Here is a 16,864-nt window from a genome sequence, read left to right on the forward strand (position 1 = left end):
TTGAGCTTAGAAGAGAATGTCCTCAAAATTCCAGAACAGCTCCTCATTGGAAGCAGGACCGCCCTTCTGACCGCCAACAGTTGCACCGGGCTGCGGCGGAGCCGCCACCGCCGTCGCCGCCGCGCTCCCCTCCATGGACGGCACCTCAAAGAGATCCGCACACGACCCGTAGACCATGGCCTCCTCCCTCAGCCTCCCGGCTTCCCACCGGTGGCGGAATAAGACCCGCTGTCGCCGCCACAGTAAGGGCGATAGCGGTGCTGGCGTGCGGCCTTGGCCGGCGCCGGCGAGGGATCCTCGTTGGGGAAGTTGACCTTGGCCTTGCTGCCCCGGATCGGCGAGCCTCCCGGTCGTAGGCCCGAGCGGCTCCTCGGGGGTGCTGAAAGTTCCCAGCCACACCCGGACACCCTTCGCCGGTCACGGATCTCAGCTGCCCACTTCCCCACGGCCTCCGGCGGATGCCGCGGTAAAGGTTCTTCCTTTCTTCTTCTTCGGCTCTGAATCACCACAACAACCCATCATTCCCCGCTCAACTCCTCTGGGGAACTGCAGCGAAGCACGAAAAATACGAAGAAGCAAAAAGGAGAAAAAATGGATAAAGCGTCACCTTTTGGGGTTGGATCGCTGCGGGGACCGAGCCAGAGATCAGCGGAGGCGACGACATGGTGGGGTTGGCTCGAGGAGGGACGAGGTCGGAGATGATGGCGCCTCCGCACATGGCTCCTCTGTTCTTCGGCTGTTCCTGGGTCTCCTCTGCTTCAATGGAGAAGAGAAGAGAAGAGAGGGAGAGGGGACAAAGGATATCGGAGTTGGCTCAGACGGGAAGAAGGATGCGAGGGAATTATGGCTTATATAGTGATGCTGTCTTCTCTATCAGTGACTTTATGGCCATTGATAAAAGGGAAAAGAATAGGTAGGAGGGGAAGGGGAAGGGGGGGTTCTGGTCCGTGTTGTATGTTTGCATGGCGTGTCGCATGGACCAGAGCAATGATGGCCGCGTGGATGCATGCAGTCTCTCTCCCGAAGGGGGCCCGCATGGCCGCCGCACATCTACCCTTGATTACCTGCGCTACACCTGAGACCGAAAGGGGGAGGTCAAATTTAAATGGCTTTTAATCTCTAATCTAATAAAAAATTAACTTCTATTTGATAGATGTTTTTATGGTTTGAAAAAGCACACTCATTTTTTTTCATTTTTATAATTAAATGAATAAAATTAGAAAATAAAATACTGAAAAATTAAATTAAAAGAATTGATGTCGAGTCCATCGTGGTTTATATATTTATCTTCTTTTCTAAACTTGAAAGCATACCTCTCAGACGTCTTTTCATTAAAAAAAAAAAAGTGCATTAAACAACATCTCTACATCAGAGAAATGGAACGTTTAACGAGAGGTTGAAGATTTGAGATACGGAGAGGAGCAACCTTTTTGACAAGGAGCTTGTATAAATGATCATGAAGGACCACGTACTTGGTCTTGCTCGAGTGCGAGATCGTGAGACGCATGGTTTGATGGCTTTCGTGGGCATACGTGGTCGAAAGAAGAACTACGTAGTTGGCGTTACTAGGCCACGTGGTCTCAGAGGATGTGAACTGCCAGCTTTCCATCAAAAAGAATAACCATGCATGGCTGAAGACAAGCTCATCTGAGTTGTATGTAGAACAAATATAGAATGCGTTATTACACTTTGTTGATGATGCTACAATTCATTACAATGTTAATCGTCTCCTTCAATAAATATTTGATAGATAGTAATTGTAATTACATCATTATTTTAAAATTAATTTGATCGAAAATATGTTTTATTTATTTCAATTCACTTAGTAAATATAGTTGAATTGTTATTAGTTTATTTCTAAATTAATTGAATGATTATATTAAAGATGGGAAAAGCCTATCAACATGGGCGACTGGATTTGTGGAGCAACTGTTCAATTAAGGAGCTTGCATAGGTGGCATGAAGGACACCATGTCTATCTTGCCTGATTTAATTGTTTGGAGAGATATGATTAATAGCTTGCATCATCATAGGTGATCAAATTGAAGCAGTTGGTCTTACTCGGCCACATGGTCTTAGGGCATTTGATTTGACAGCTTCCGTAGTCATTTTTATTAGAAATAAAGTCTTTTGAGTTTATATTACGAATTTGTATGCCTCATTACATTTTATTAGTGATGTGATAAATCTATTATGATGTTAGTTATTGCCTTATGTGGATCATACCATTGTATGTGGAATGAGTACTTAATTAGTTGATACAGATAATAATACTAATCATGACTTTTTAAAATATGATTTATAAATATTTTTCACTTACATATATGTATTATTTTTTTTTGAGTGCTACAACAAGAAGTGCATGTTGACAATCGTATTTATGCAAAAAAAGAGTAGCGAATGTCTATGGACGACCGCACAAAAAGATTGTTTACAAGCAGACATGCATTTGTTGATCTCCATTTTAATGTTAACAAACATCATACCTGAAATATATATATATATATATATATATATATTAGTGGAACACGAAAATTTCGGACAAACAAGTTATGCGCCTAATGTTTGACTTTTTGCTGCACACATAAAACTAGCAACCATAAAGTTTAATTGGATAAAAGTAAAAAGAAAAGTTACAAACTAGTTATCCTTTCATGTAGCATTTCTTTGTTACTAAAGTAAATCTCAACTTAATCAATATAGTATATCCCTAATTAAAATATAGTAGAAACATAAATAAATAATAAACTTGTTAAAGTACTGCTATTTATTATTTTTAAACTTGTTAAAGTACTGTTATTTATAATTTATAAACGTCTCTATCGTATATCAATAAATATGTACATGTAACATGTCGATGTAATAGATGACCTTCAACAAATGTTTAACGGCTGCTGCAATGTTGTAATGGCCATTATATTGGAGTTCGGTGAGGCATTAACACGAGCACTCAGGAATGGCCACTGGACGATGACAGCTTTCTCCAAGGCAGAGGAGCACGCAGTATTTACGCGGCCGCCGTGGTTTTGAGATGGCAACGAGGTGCTCTATTTGGTAGGCTTCTTTGACCCACAACTACCTGGGTGTGGAGTAATTAGGCAAAGTCCGTGAAGCCGTTAAAGTAATATTAAAAATTTATGACCAAGGAGTAGAACTATTCCATGATTAGAACAAAATAATTTTAGGCGAGAGTTGTTGAATAGCTGTGGGAGCGTGAACATGGGTTGCTTTAAATCTATTGATTTGTTCTCAAAAAAAAAATAGATCTTGTTGCGGCCAATCTCCTCGTCACCTGGTCACCGGAAACGAACGTCTGCAAAAGAAAGTCCGCACTGACCGGAGGCGGCTCCGGCGGGGACCCTCTGACGGTCAAGTCAGAGAGGAGACTGGGCAACAGTGAAAAGAAGACAGAGAGCTCAATCGAGAGAGGGAAAGAGAGAGAGAGAGAGAAAGCCTGGGAGTTTTTTCCTCGGAGCCCCCAGCACTGTTGTCTTCCCCGATATATATAGTGGAGCGCGGTATGGCGCCGTCATTAATGGCGCGGACAATTGAAGAATTGTCATTCACCGTAGACTGTCAGAGTCGCCGTAAAGGTGTCAAATCGCCGTGAGGCTGTCAAATGGCTAGGGTTGACCCATGCTCTAGGTGGGATAATGCCCCTAGGCGGCAGTGCCGCATGCTGTTGTCAGGACCGACAGTCTCTGACAGTAGTACGGCGATCGGAGGAGTCGACCGACCTTGAGTCGGTGGCCAGCTGAGGGGCGTCGAGTAGAGATTCGGACCCTCCGACGGTCAGTCGGGCGTGTCGTGGGAGTCGGGCATCGGACCTCCTGGTACAGTCGGTCGGGAGGGCAGAAAGGGTCTGCCCGACCGACGTACCTTCGGTTGGTCGGCCGGTTTCAGTCGGTCGGTCGATCGGAAGGTCGGCCGGTCGGTCGGTATATCCCAACAGTTGCCCCCCTCACTCCTGAGCCTGACGTCGCATTACCCCGTGCCACCACGCAGGCGAAAGGAGTGGATTCCTTGCCACGTCCTGGACCGAGTTTGCCGATCACACCGACAGATGGTCCGGTCAGGTCGATGTCAGACGTCCCGTTGTTTGATGATGGGACGTCAAACAATCCGATGCTAGGCGATCGGGTGCCGGACGATTCGATGTCAGACGATCGGGCGCCGGACGATTCGATGTCAGACGATCGGGCGCCGGACGATTCGATGTCAGACGACCGGGCGTCGGACAATTCGATGTCAGACGATCGGGCGTCGGACGATTCGATGTCAGACGACCGGGCGTCGGACGATTCGATGTCAGACGACCGGGCGTCGGACGATTCGATGTCAGACGATCGGGTGCCGGACGATTCGATGTCAGACGACCGAGCGTCCGGCGCTTTTTTGGGGAATGCAAACCGCCGCCCAGCACCGATTCTGGGAGCGCGGGGCGCTGTCAGGCATCCCATCGGGAACGCGAATCGACGCGGGCGATTTAACTCTGAACCGCGGCCCTTTCGCCACGTGTCGGAGGTCGTTGGGCCGGCGTCCTCCGCATTTAATGAAGGCGGTGCGGCCTTCCCGGGATGCCGCCACGTGTCGCCCATCCGGGGGATCTCGGTCGCCGCGGGGTCATCTTGGCCATCGAACGGCCCTATATATATAGGACCACTTGCGCTTGAAGCCCCATCTTGACGATTTGCTGCGGAGACTCTGCCCGAGTGCTTCTTCCGTCGTCGCCGGCAGCTACCTTCTCTTCCGCTCTCGCAAGGGTCCACCTGAGGTTCGTGCTTCCTCCTGTTTTGCCTTAGCTTTCCTTTAAACCTCCTTCCTTCTGTTTCCTTCTTCTTTGGTCTCGCCTTTCTTGGTTCTGGTGCGATGGCCGGAAACTCATCTCGGAGGGCTCGGTCGGGAAACCCGACCGATGACCCTCGGTCGGCTCCGAAAGTTGAGGTTTCCTCGCTTTCGGGGCCGAACGTTGATCGGCTTCGAGATCAGTATCGTATCCCGAAGCAGTTCCAACTTTCCGCCCCCGAGGTCGGCGGTCGGGTTAACAACCCTTCGCCGGGCCAGGTGGCGCTGTACGTCGAAGATCTTCGCGCGGGTCTTCGGCTTCCGATTTCGGAGTTCATCCGGAATCTGCTGGATTATTACGGACTTTGTCCGACGCAACTGGCGCCGAACTCTGTCCGTCTAATAATCAGCTTCGCCCTGTTGTGTCAGCTTCTGCCGACCAACCCTCGTATCTCTCTCTTCCGGGCATTTTTTGTCCTCCGACCCCACCCTAAGGCCCGAGGGTGGTGGCTCTTCAACCCCGGAAGGGTCTTTCCTTCATCACTGGCCTTCCATCGTCCATCCACGGGTGGAAGAACCAGTTTTTCTTTTTTCATCTTCTTCTCCCTGGGCTTCCCTTCTCACTGGGGCGTGCCCCGAACCGAGGCGAACGAGAACAGCCGGTGGAGGCGGACTACCGGGAGGATTTCCACCAACTCAAGGACATGTCGGTCCCAAAGCAGAGGGAGCTTGTTACCGAACAAGCCCTCTATGACGCTGGCCTGAGCTTGGTCCACCGTCTAGGTATCGCCCGATCCACCGGTCGTCTCTTCATTTGGCTTTCGTTCTCTTGCTTATATTAATATTTCTGTCGGTATCGCAGGGACACCGCCGAGGATGAGGCCGACCGACGCCGAAATCCGGCAGTATGCGGTGAGGAAGAGGCCGGCATCGGAGGCCGGACCTTCGCGACCGCCGAAGAAGCCCTCCACAGCGGCGCCGACCGTCGAGGCGTCGGCGACCGACCAGTCGGAGCCGGTGATAGCACTCGCGGCTCCGGCGGTGCAACCGGAGGAGCGGCGGGCGGAGGAAGCGGCTGAAGGGACGTTGGCGGCTTCGCCGGCGGGTGTGGCGTCGGATACCGTTCGGGAACCCGAACACCATCCGACGGCGTCTGCGACTGCAACGGGGGGTGCCGCGTCGAACTCGAGCATCCCCTCCTTACCGGATCCGCTGGCTGGGGTGGCCGATCGGGGGAAAGCCCCGATGGACCCCGCTGACGACACAAGGTCGGGGAGTCGCACCGTGCCGCCCAGCGCTCAGTTCCCCGAAGGGGCGTCGGAGCTGGCCGACCACAACCTGGCCAGGAGGTTGTGCCAGGGGATCCTCCTCCCGGCCGACGTGGAGGTGCTGAGGTCTCGGCAAGTAACCGAGATGCTATCTTCGTTTTACCCGACCATGGTCGGGGTAAGTTTTACTTCACTTCCCCTTTCTTTAGTGTCTTCATTATTTCATTTTCCTGACGTAGTGCCCGCATTCGCAGCTGATCTATACCATGTCCGAACTTGAAGCCGAGTACCGGAGATTCGGGAACGTCCGGGCGGCTTGGAAGGACAGAGCGGCGGCCGCCGAAGCCGACCGGGCAATGCTGGTCGAACACCTGAAACAGTCGACCGACCGGGAGGCGAAGTTGGTGGACGAGGTCTCTCGTCTCGGGTCCGAGCTCAAGTCGGCCCGAAAAGAAGCCAAACGCAAGGGTCGGACTGCGCACCGTCCGCGGTGCGAGCGGGACGGCGTCGCCGCCGAACTCGAGGGCGAACGCGAGCAGCTCCGGGTCAGTCTGGAGAAGCTCGCCAGGGCTGAGGAGGACCTGTCGATCGCCCAGGCCGATGCCGACATAGCGAAGGCAGAGGCGGAGTCGGCGAAGGACTCTCTCGGCCGGGCGGAAGCGGAAGCAAGGTCGGCGAAGGAGTCGGCGAGTCGGGCGGTGGACGACTTTCGCGGCACCGACCAGTACCGAGAGATGTTGGAGTCCGGCTTCGCGTCGTACCGGGTGGGGTACGAGGATGGTCGGGATGCGGTTCAAGCCCTGTACCCGGAGCTGGATCTCAGCAACATCGTCCCGCCGGGAGTCGAGGACCAAGCCACGGAAGAGATGGCCGACCCGTCATCGGGAGGTGTCGCCGTGGTGGGAGAGGCCGTCCAGGAACAGATTGCCGAAGGAGAGACGGCCGTGACTCGTGATCCGGCGCCGACCGCCAGTCCGTTGCCGACCGACGATCCTGTTCCGGCAGTCAACCAAGTGCCGATCGCGGTGGACACGCCGGTCATCCCCGAGCTTCCGTCGGTCGAGGAGATTGACTCGGAAGGATGATCGTGGCCTCGTCCTCTTTTATCCTTTTTGTTTTCTTAGAACACTTGTAACCGGGCTTCGGCCCGATTTTGTAAAGCCTATTTTGATCTCTAATGAATCAAAGTCTTGGACTTAAATTTTTTTCTTTGCCTGTTTTTCTCTTTTCTCACGTGTTGTAGAATGCATCCGAACACGTAAGTCGCTAATCCATATAGATCGGTTAAGACGTTCGGCAACTCGTGCTGCCACGAAGGTAGAACAAGTCCCGACTTTGGATCGGCCTCCAATGGTCGAGGTCGTAAGTCGGGCGTCCTTCCCCATGTCGTGAGTCGGGCACGTTCGTTGAGTTGAAAGCCGACCGACTGCCGGATAATGGTTTGGCAGTCAGGTCTCTTCCGCCGCGTTCAGTCGAATGTCGTCCGGCGCATTTAGTCGGGGGATCGACGATAAGTCGGATCCCGATACCCTTGTGTCGGATATTTACACTGTGCCTCATGATATACGGTGGTAAGCCGAATATCTTCCGGCCGGCCGTAGCTCGGTCGGTGAGTCATGAATGTGACTGAGGTCGCATTGTGTGATAGACGGTGATAAGCCGAATATCCTTCGACCAGCCATAGCTCGGTCGGTAAGTCGCGAGGGCGGTCGCGTAGGCATTTCGCCTTTCTTTGGTCGGGGCTCAGTCAGTAAGTTAGCCGACGGTCTGGCCCGAAAGTTCGACCGTAGGAGTGTCAACTCCCGTCGCCGTGGATGGCCTTTGTGAGCGCTCGATACGTCGTTGGCGGTCGGGCCGTCGGTTTCACGCGGATACCGAGTCCGAGTCGGGACGTCGGGACCCGACCTTCTTGGTGAGCGCCGATCGTCAGTCGAAGAGTTGAAACTCCGAAATTTCGAACTGGATTTGTATTCCGAATGAACAAGTACAAGGTTCATTGGTGATACAACTTCAAGTTGTCGGCGTTCCAGGTCCGGGGAATGGGTTTCCCTTCCAGAGTCTCCAGTCGGTAAGCCCTCGGCCCATAGGTGTCTGCTACCATGTAGGGCCCTTCCCAGTTCGGAGCCAGCTTCCCTTGGTCCAGGGGCTTCGAGACCTCTGTCTTTCTCAGGACTAAGTCACCAGGCCTGAAAAGCTTTGGTCTGACTTTGGCGTTGTAATATCGGACTACCTTCTGTCGGTATGAAGCCATGCGAAGTTGGGCCTCGTTCCGCAGTTCGGAGAGGAGGTCTAGGTCGGCCCTCCGACAATCAGAGTTGTCCGGCTCTTGATACCGCTCGACCCTGGTAGATGGCAGTCCAACCTCGAGTGGAATCATCGCCTCCGTCCCATAGGCCAAACTGAAAGGCGACTCCCCGGTCGGAACGCGGGGGGTCGTTCGGTAAGCCCACAGAACGGAGCCTAGCTCGTCGACCCAGAGGCCTTTGGCTTCATTTAGTCGGGTTTTGAGTCCGTGTAGTATGGTCCGGTTGGTCACTTCGACTTCGCCGTTGGACTGTGGGTGTCCGACTGAAGTCAGTCGGTGCGTGATGTGAAACCTTGCGCAGAAGTCTCTGAAGTCTTGGTTGTCGAATTGCCGTCCATTGTCGGTGATGATGGTATGCGGCAATCCGAACCTGAAGATGATGGATTTTTGGACGAAGTCCTCCATCTTCCGTTCGATAATCTGCGCCAGGGGCTCGGCCTCCACCCACTTGGTGAAGTAGTCGATGGCGACGACTATGAACTTTCTTTGACCCGATGCTGGAGGGAAAGGACCGAGAATGTCGACCCCCGATTGAGCGAAGGGCCATGGAGCGACAATAGGAGCGATTTGGCTGGCCGGTCGGTGCTGTACGTTGGCGTACTTCTGGCAAGGTTCGCACTTCCGGACCAACTCAGCCGCGTCCTTCCTCATGGTGGGCCAATAGTAATCCTGTCGCAGGACTTTGTAGGCTAGGGATTTGCCCCCCAGATGACTTCTGCAGATTCCTTCGTGCACTTCTCGGAGAGCATAATCTGCGTCGGTCGATCCCAAGCACCTGAGCAAGAGAAGGGAGAACGACCTTTTGTAGAGTCGGCCATCCATGATCACATATTGGGAGGCCGACCATCGGAGCCGCATGGCCTCCGTGGGATCTTCAGGGCCGATCCCGTCGGTCAGGAACCGGACAATCGGGTCCATCCAGCTTGGTTCAGCTGTTAGTTGTAGCATCTCTTCGGCCCGGTCGATACTCGGCTGCTCGAGGTTCTCCACGAACGTCCGGCCCAAAGAGTCGAAAGCCGAGGTCGCCAGTCTGGAGAGTGCGTCGGCCCGGGCGTTCTCCGTCCTAGGGATGTGGAAAATTTCGAAATATCTAAGGCGTGTCACGAGATCCTTCACTTTCTGGAGATATTTTGCCATGGCTGGGTCTCGCGCCTCGAATTCACCTTTGACCTGCCCCACGATCAGTTGAGAATCGGAGAACGCCCGGAGGCTGTCGATCCCAAGTTCTTTCGCCATCCTCAAGCCGGCAAGGAGCGCTTCATACTCGGCTTGGTTATTGGAGGCTTTGAAGTCGAATCGGAGGGCGTACTCGGTGACTACCCCGTCCGAGTTGGTGAGCAGGAACCCAGCCCCACTCCCTTGAGCGTTCGAAGCTCCGTCGATGTGCAGTACCCAGGTGGAGACCGGGTCTGGCTCGGAGACCGCATCTCGTTCCGGGTCCATACCTTCCGACCCTTGGTCGGCCGTTGGGCATTCGGTGATAAAGTCGGCCAGGACCTGGGCCTTTAAGGCAGGTCGCGGTCGGTACTGTATGTCGAACTCGCTAAGCTTCATCGCCCACTTCGCTAGTCGTCCCGAGGTATCGGGTCGGCGCAATATCGCCCTCAGGGGCTGGTTGGTGAGAACCACAATGGCATGTGCCTAGAAGTACGGTCGGAGTCGCTGTGCGGAGACGGTCAGGGCGAAAATCATCTTTTCCGTCTCCGAATACCGGGCTTCCGCGCCGCGGAGCACTTTGCTGGTATAGTAGATGGGCTGATGGGTTCGGCTCTCGTTTTCTCGGGCGAGCACCGAACTGACCGCCTCTGGGGAGGTGGCCAAATAGAGATACAATGTCTCCCCGACCCCCGGCTTTACTAGCAGCGGCGGAGAAGCCAGGTACCTCTTCAGATCCTCGAAGGCCCGTTGGCACTCGTCCGACCAAGAGAAGCCCTTCGCCTGCCTCAGAGTTTTGAAGAACGGGAGACACCTTTCAGCCGATCGAGAGATGAATCGGCTGAGGGCAACGATCTTTCCGTTCAGTTGCTGGACCTCCTTCTTGGTGTTTGGGTGACGCATGTCGATGATCGCCTTTATTTTCTCAAGGTTGGCCTCGATCCCTCGCTGAGAAACCAGGAATCCGAGAAACTTCCCTGAAGTCACCCCAAAAGCGCACTTAGTCGGATTCAGCTTCATTCGATGTTGTCGTAGAGTGCGGAAGGTCTCTTCGAGATCCGAAACATGATCCGGAATCTGCGCACTTTTCACCAGCATGTCGTCCACATATACTTCCATGTTGCGTCCGATCTGGTCTTTGAAGACCTTATTGACAAGTCGTTGGTAGGTGGCGCCGGCGTTCTTCAGCCCGAAGGGCATCACCCGGTAACAGTAGAGGCCCTTGGGGGTCACGAAGGCAGTGTGCTCCTCGTCTTCGGGCACCATCCGGATCTGGTTGTACCTGGCAAAGGCGTCCATGAAGCTGAGCAGTCGAAATCCGGACGTCGCATCCACCAGTTGGTCGATCTTTGGAAGTGGAAAGCTGTCTTTTGGACAGGCCCGATTCAGGTCGGTGTAGTCAATACAAATCCTCCACTTCCCGTTGGCTTTCTTGACCATGACGACATTGGCGAGCCAATCGGGATATGTGGCTTCTCTGATGAAGCCTGTCTCGAGCAGCTTGTCCACTTCTTCGTCGATGGCCTTCTGTCTTTCGGGAGCAAAAGTCCTTTTCTTCTGCCTCACCGGCCTCATCGTCGGGTCGATGTTGAGTCGGTGGGTTATTGTCTCTGGGGGGATGCCCGACATATCTGCTGCCGACCAAGCAAATATGTCAGCGTTGGCCGTCAGCAGCTCCGTCAACCGTTGCCGTTCTGGGTCGGGTAGTTGAGACCCGACCCAAACCTTCCGGTCGGGGTTTTCCGCAATCGGGACTGACACGAACTGTTCGACCGGCGAGCCCCGTTCTTCCTCCTCCCGTTGGTCCAGTTTGTCGATCGTCAGGGAGCCCCTCGACTCGTCGCTCCGAGCGGAGATCTGGAAGCATCGACGAGCGAGCTGTTGGTCTCCGCGCATCTCCCCGACTCCGTTCCTGGTCGGAAACCGAACTAGGAGATGGTACGTCGAGACGATCGCCTTGAGGGCGTTAAGTCCGGATCTTCCAAGTATGGCGTTGTAGGCCGAAGGCACTTGGACAACCGCGAAAGTCAAATGAACCGTGCTTTGCCGTGGTTCAGTGCCGACCGTCACGAGCAGGGTAATTTCACCTTCCGTCGCAACGGAATCCCCGGCAAAGCCTACCAAGGGCGCAGGGACCCTCTTGAGTCGGTCGGTTGATAGTCGCATCCGGAAGAAGGTCGAGTAAAACAAAATATTTGTTGAACTTCCATTATCTACAAAAATTCTTTTTACATCATAATTGGCTATTGTTGCCGAGACAACAACAGCGTCGTCGTGGGGAATTTGGACGCCCCGAACGTCTTCCTCCGTAAAAGTAATCACGTCGTCTGGGCACAGCTTCTTCGTGGGCTCCCCTCCAGCAGTCGTCCCCGGGCCAAGTCGTTTGGAAATCATATTGATGACCCCGGCCGTCGGCTGATTAGTCGTCGCTTCCTCAGTCGGCTGGGGTTGTCGGTCGGCCATTGGCCGAGTCGGCGGGTTCCTCCGGAATTTACCGAGATACCCTCGGCGGATGAGAGCTTCGATCTCATCCTTAAGCTGGATGCATTGCTCGGTATTGTGGCTGTGGCCCCGGTGGAAGCGGCAGTACTTCCGTCGGTCGAGGCCTTTTGCCTTCAGAGGCGGAGGCCGTCGCAGGTATTCTTCCCCCTCGATCTCCATCAAAATCTGCGCACAGGGAGCGGAGAGTGAAGTATAGGAGTCATACCTGGGGCGTGTCGGCCTTGGAGTCTGCCGTCGGGGCGACTTTTGGTTTCGTCGCGGGGGCGAGACCTGACCATCGGTCGGGGGTCTGCTAGATTCGGCGGGGTCCCGACCCTTCCTTCGCTTTTCCTTCGGACCCTTGAACTCGGTTGAGCGCCGGTCGGAGGCTCCTTCGTCCGCGCGCATATACTTGTACGCGCGCTCCAGCAGTTCGGCATATGTGCGGGGAGGGTCTTGTCCAGGGAGTAGGTGAATCGGGACGCCCTCAGTCTCCGTTTCATGGCTGAGATGGCCATGTCTTCGTTGAGGTCCCGGACCTCGAGCGTGGCCGTATTGAATCGCGCCACGAAGTGTCAGAGCGTCTCATTTTCTCCTTGTTTGAGGGAGAAGAGGCTGTCCGACGTTCGCGACGGCTTCCGGCTGGTACTGCAGTGAGCCACGAAAGAGTGTTCGAGCTGCCCGAAGGAGTGGATACTTCCCGATCGAAGACCGGAGTACCAGGCCCTGGCAGCCTTGCGGAGTGTGGCGGGGAAGCCGATGCAAAAAAGAGCGTCGGTTGCCCCCTGAATCGTCATGAGAGCTTTACAGCTCTCCAGGTGGTCGATTGGGTCAGTGGAGCCGTCGTAGAGCTCCACGTGCGGCATCTTGAACCGACCGGGGATCGGTTCGTCAAGGATGAGTCGGGAGAGGTTGGGCGGTCTGGAAGTCAACGTCGTTCGAAGACTTCTGCCCGTCCATCTGCAACTGCGCGAGCCGACGGTCGATTTCCTCGAACCGGCGTTCGTAGTCGTCCGTCCGTTGGTGCTGGGAGACCCCAGGAGTGGAGTCTCCGGAAGATTCCGAGAGGGAGGCGGACGGCGTCCGCGGTCGCTTCTCCCTCCTTACACGTTCCAGCTGGGAGGGAGAAAGCTGCTGGGACCGATGGGCATCGCGCCGCGGTCGCGCCTCCTCCCCTCTGTGGGAGCGTTGTGGCAGGCGCTCCCGCGGAGACGACGGAGATCGGCGCGGGCGTCGGTGGCTGCTCCTGGAGGGCATCGGACGCGCCGCTGGTTGCCCGGCCGGTGAGGGCGGCAGCCGTGCCGGTTGTTGCTGGAGGCTTTTGACGGCGTTCGTCAGCACGGTCATCTGCCGTACGATCGCCGCGATCTGCGCCTCCGTGGTGACCGTGGGGTGCGGAGAGCTAGGTTCTGCCGCGGAGGGTGGCGGAGAGATCTCTTCCCGACGAGAAGAGCGTCTCGCCGACCCGATGACTCTCGATCGTTGAGCTCTTGTCTTTGTCATTAGTATCTACTGCTTGCGTCTCCCCTACCTAGTGCGCCAATCTGTTGCGGCCAATCCCCTCGTCGCCTGGTCGCCGGGAACGAGCGCCTGCAAAAGAAAGTCCGCACTGACCGGAGGCGGCTCCGGCGGGGACCCTCCGACGGTCAAGTCAGAGAGGAGACTGGGCAACAGTGAAAAGAAGACAGAGCTCAATCGAGAGAGGGAAAGAGAGAGAGAGAGCAAGCCTGAGAGTTTTTTCCTCGGAGCCCCCAGCACTGTTGCCTTCCCCGATATATATAGTGGAGCACGGTATGGCTCCGTCATTAATGGTGCGAACAATTGAAGAATTGTCAATTCACCGTAGACTGTCAGAGTCGCCGTAAAGGTGTCAAATCGCCGTGAGGCTGTCAAATCGCTAAGATTGACCCATGCTCTAGGTGGGATAATGCCCCTAGGCGGCAGTGCCGCATGCTGTTGTCAGGACCGACAGTCTCTGACAGTAGTACGGCGATCGGAGTCGACCGACCTTGGGTTGGTGGCCAGCTGAGGGGCGTCGGGTAGAGATTCAGACCCTCCGACGGTCAGTCGGGCGTGTCGTGGGAGTCGGGCATCGGACCTCCTGGTACAGTCGGGAGGGAGGGCAGAAAAGGTCTGCCCGACCGACGTACCTTCGGTTGGTCGGCCGATTTCAGTCGGTCGGTCGATCGGAAGGTCGGCCGGTCGGTCGGTATATCCCAACAATACCATAACTGGTGGAGCAATCTGTTGGAAGAGTTTCAAGCAGCACACTGTGGCCGACTCTACTTGCGAGGCAGAATATATCACATCCGATGCTGCGAAGGAAACTGTGGTTACGAAAATTCATCAACAAGCTCGGAGTGGCACCCTCCCTTGATGGTCCCGTCTTGTTGTACTGCGACAGCACTGACGCCATTGCTCAAGCAAAGAAACCAAAGTCACATCAGCGGACCAAGCACATTCTGCATCGCTACCACCTGGTCCGAAAGATCGTGGATCAAGATAACGTTGAGCTTCAGAAGATCGACGGAAAAGAGAATCTGGCCGACCCATTTACGAAAGCCCTCGGTGTCAGAGTTCGAAGACTATAAATCAAAAATGGGTATACGATACTGTACCGATTGGTTTTAGTCCAAGTGAAAGTTGTTGTAAATTGTCCCAAAGCCAATCGTCAATCTGTTGATGGTTGAACTTAGTATTGTAATTGTATATGAATTGTTGAATTAATAAATGTTATTTGTTTTTCTCATCACTGTGTACATCTTTTTTTGAACTCTTGTTATGTGATGAAGTCTTTAGGACTATTTGATTCGATATAGGAAGATATATCGTTTAGTCCTTAAATCTTAAGTTCACGACCAAATGATATACTATATTAGAACGATAACCATATCTGGTATAGGTCATTGTGTGCCATGTACGTTGGTTGTCCTCTTAACCAAAAAGTATGGAGACACTGGCATGGCATGCAAGTGAGATGTAGGAGTATATCTCACTGAACGTGACCAACTGCTGAGCACTCTGCTGTCAAGAGTAGCTCACGAAAAATATGGATATAAGTGTCTCTTCGATCTGAGATCACCACAGTGACTTGCAAGCAACTCACTGTGCTTTGGTGCCGGACTATCTGAATTTCTAATTCAGTGATGAAAGATTTCTAGACACAGTCAAGTACTTGAGAAGTCGGTGTGTGAGTCAAGATGGAATTGATCCCTCCTAATAAGGAGTTAATGTATCAGTATATTTCAATTCAATAAAACCTCAATCGAGATAATCCATGTGATGAATTTTGAAAATTGAAATACGTGGATGACCATATCAGGATTGACAGTTAAACCCTAGATCACTTTGAGTATTTGGGTCAAAGGGATGAATTATACAGTAACCATTGCCAATAGGTTCTTGAATGACGCTTCGCAATCCTTCGACCTATCCGGACATCGGATATCATTGCTAGATAGTCACTTTGATTGGTATAGGAAGATTGTTCCTATACTACCAGCTTAGGTTCGAACCTATGAAGTCATACTCAAAAAAAATTTCTGACTGATCATATAGCTGATCGACGATGAAGAATCATTCTAAGATAAAACAGTCAATTCGATTAATGATTAACCTAGTGCAAAAATTGCAATAAATCAATTCGCTAATTATTGATGAATTGTTGGAGGATTGATTAGTAATTAGATTGCTATTTAGCTTAATTTGATTGAGCATTGAGGTTTGGATCAAATCTAATTGAATTGGATTCAATTTGGTTTGATCCGATTAGGTTATGAGATGACCTAATCGTTAAGGGTGTTTGATTAATGATTTGATCAGAACTTGAGCTCGATTAATTTCTGATTTGATTAGAATTTAATCGAGGCTATTTGCTATCTAATTAGATTAGGTTTAGTGATCCAATTGGGTCTAACCTAATTTGGTTGGGCTAAGAATCTAATTGGATAAGAAAACAATTCAAATACAAATCCCTTGTGCCTCCTTTCTCTGCGCCCTCTTATTCTTCACGCAAAAAAATTTTTTACGTGAATTTTTTTCATGCCCAGAAGCTTTTCCACGTCCACATCTGATTCCTTTTGAATTAGAAATTGGTTGGTTTAAATTTGAATTCAAATGGGTTTGAATTTGAATAAAAACCTAGGGTCCAAATTGAGTTGGACTCTTCTCTTCACGCCATCACCTTTCTCCACGCATAAAGTATTTTTGCGTGAGATTTTTTGCACCATTCTGATGTTGATCGACCCCTCTCTGAGTTCATAAGATGAGGATAAAGTTTGATTCAAAATTTAATTCAAATTTAATTTGAATTGGTGATAAGGATCAACCGACGTTTGAAATTGAATCGAAACTACCTTTTTCTTACCTTATCTTCCATGGGACATCACTCTTAAGAAGAGATCAGTTTTGTGTGAGATTAGAAATGATTTTTGGCGTGAGAAACCTGAGAGTTGGGGCGTGAAAAGTTGAGTGGGTTGGGCTTTCATGCGTGAGAAACAGAGAAAGTGTTCTTCCTCTCGGGCGTGAGGTGTAGGGTCTAAGGTTTCAACTCTAGATATTGTGAGAAGAAAAATACAAGAGTGAGTCTTGTTCAATCTCCCACACCACCACCTCCTTGTAAAGCTTCGTCTTCTGATCCGGAATCCGGAAGATCCGAAGAAAGGAGCTTGGATCAACCATCTAGAGCCTTCGATGCGAGCTAGCACTCCCACGAAGAAAAATTCGATCAAGACTTCGAGTGGACGATCTGTAGAGACCGAACGACTTGTGCGGCTGCTCGACATTAGCGAGAGCTTCGTACCACACCTACCAACAGCAAAGATCGACCCGCAAAAAGATGATGAGTTCTGAACTCAACCAATGTGATCTA

The 16,864-nt window shown here is 52.3% G+C and overlaps 1 protein-coding gene and 1 pseudogene across 4 annotated transcripts in view; both read right to left on the minus strand.

The window, feature by feature from the left end:
• LOC105033525 (histone-lysine N-methyltransferase ATXR2) overlaps positions 1 to 16,864 on the minus strand; it is an 84,692-nt gene that overhangs the window by 33,624 nt on the left and 34,204 nt on the right. The gene's annotated exons all lie outside the window — the stretch shown is intronic.
• LOC140857830 (ethylene-responsive transcription factor ERF071-like) lies at positions 7 to 718 on the minus strand (annotated as a pseudogene).

Source organism: Elaeis guineensis, chromosome 5 (assembly GCF_000442705.2).
Source record: "Elaeis guineensis isolate ETL-2024a chromosome 5, EG11, whole genome shotgun sequence".
NCBI lineage: Eukaryota > Viridiplantae > Streptophyta > Magnoliopsida > Arecales > Arecaceae > Elaeis > Elaeis guineensis.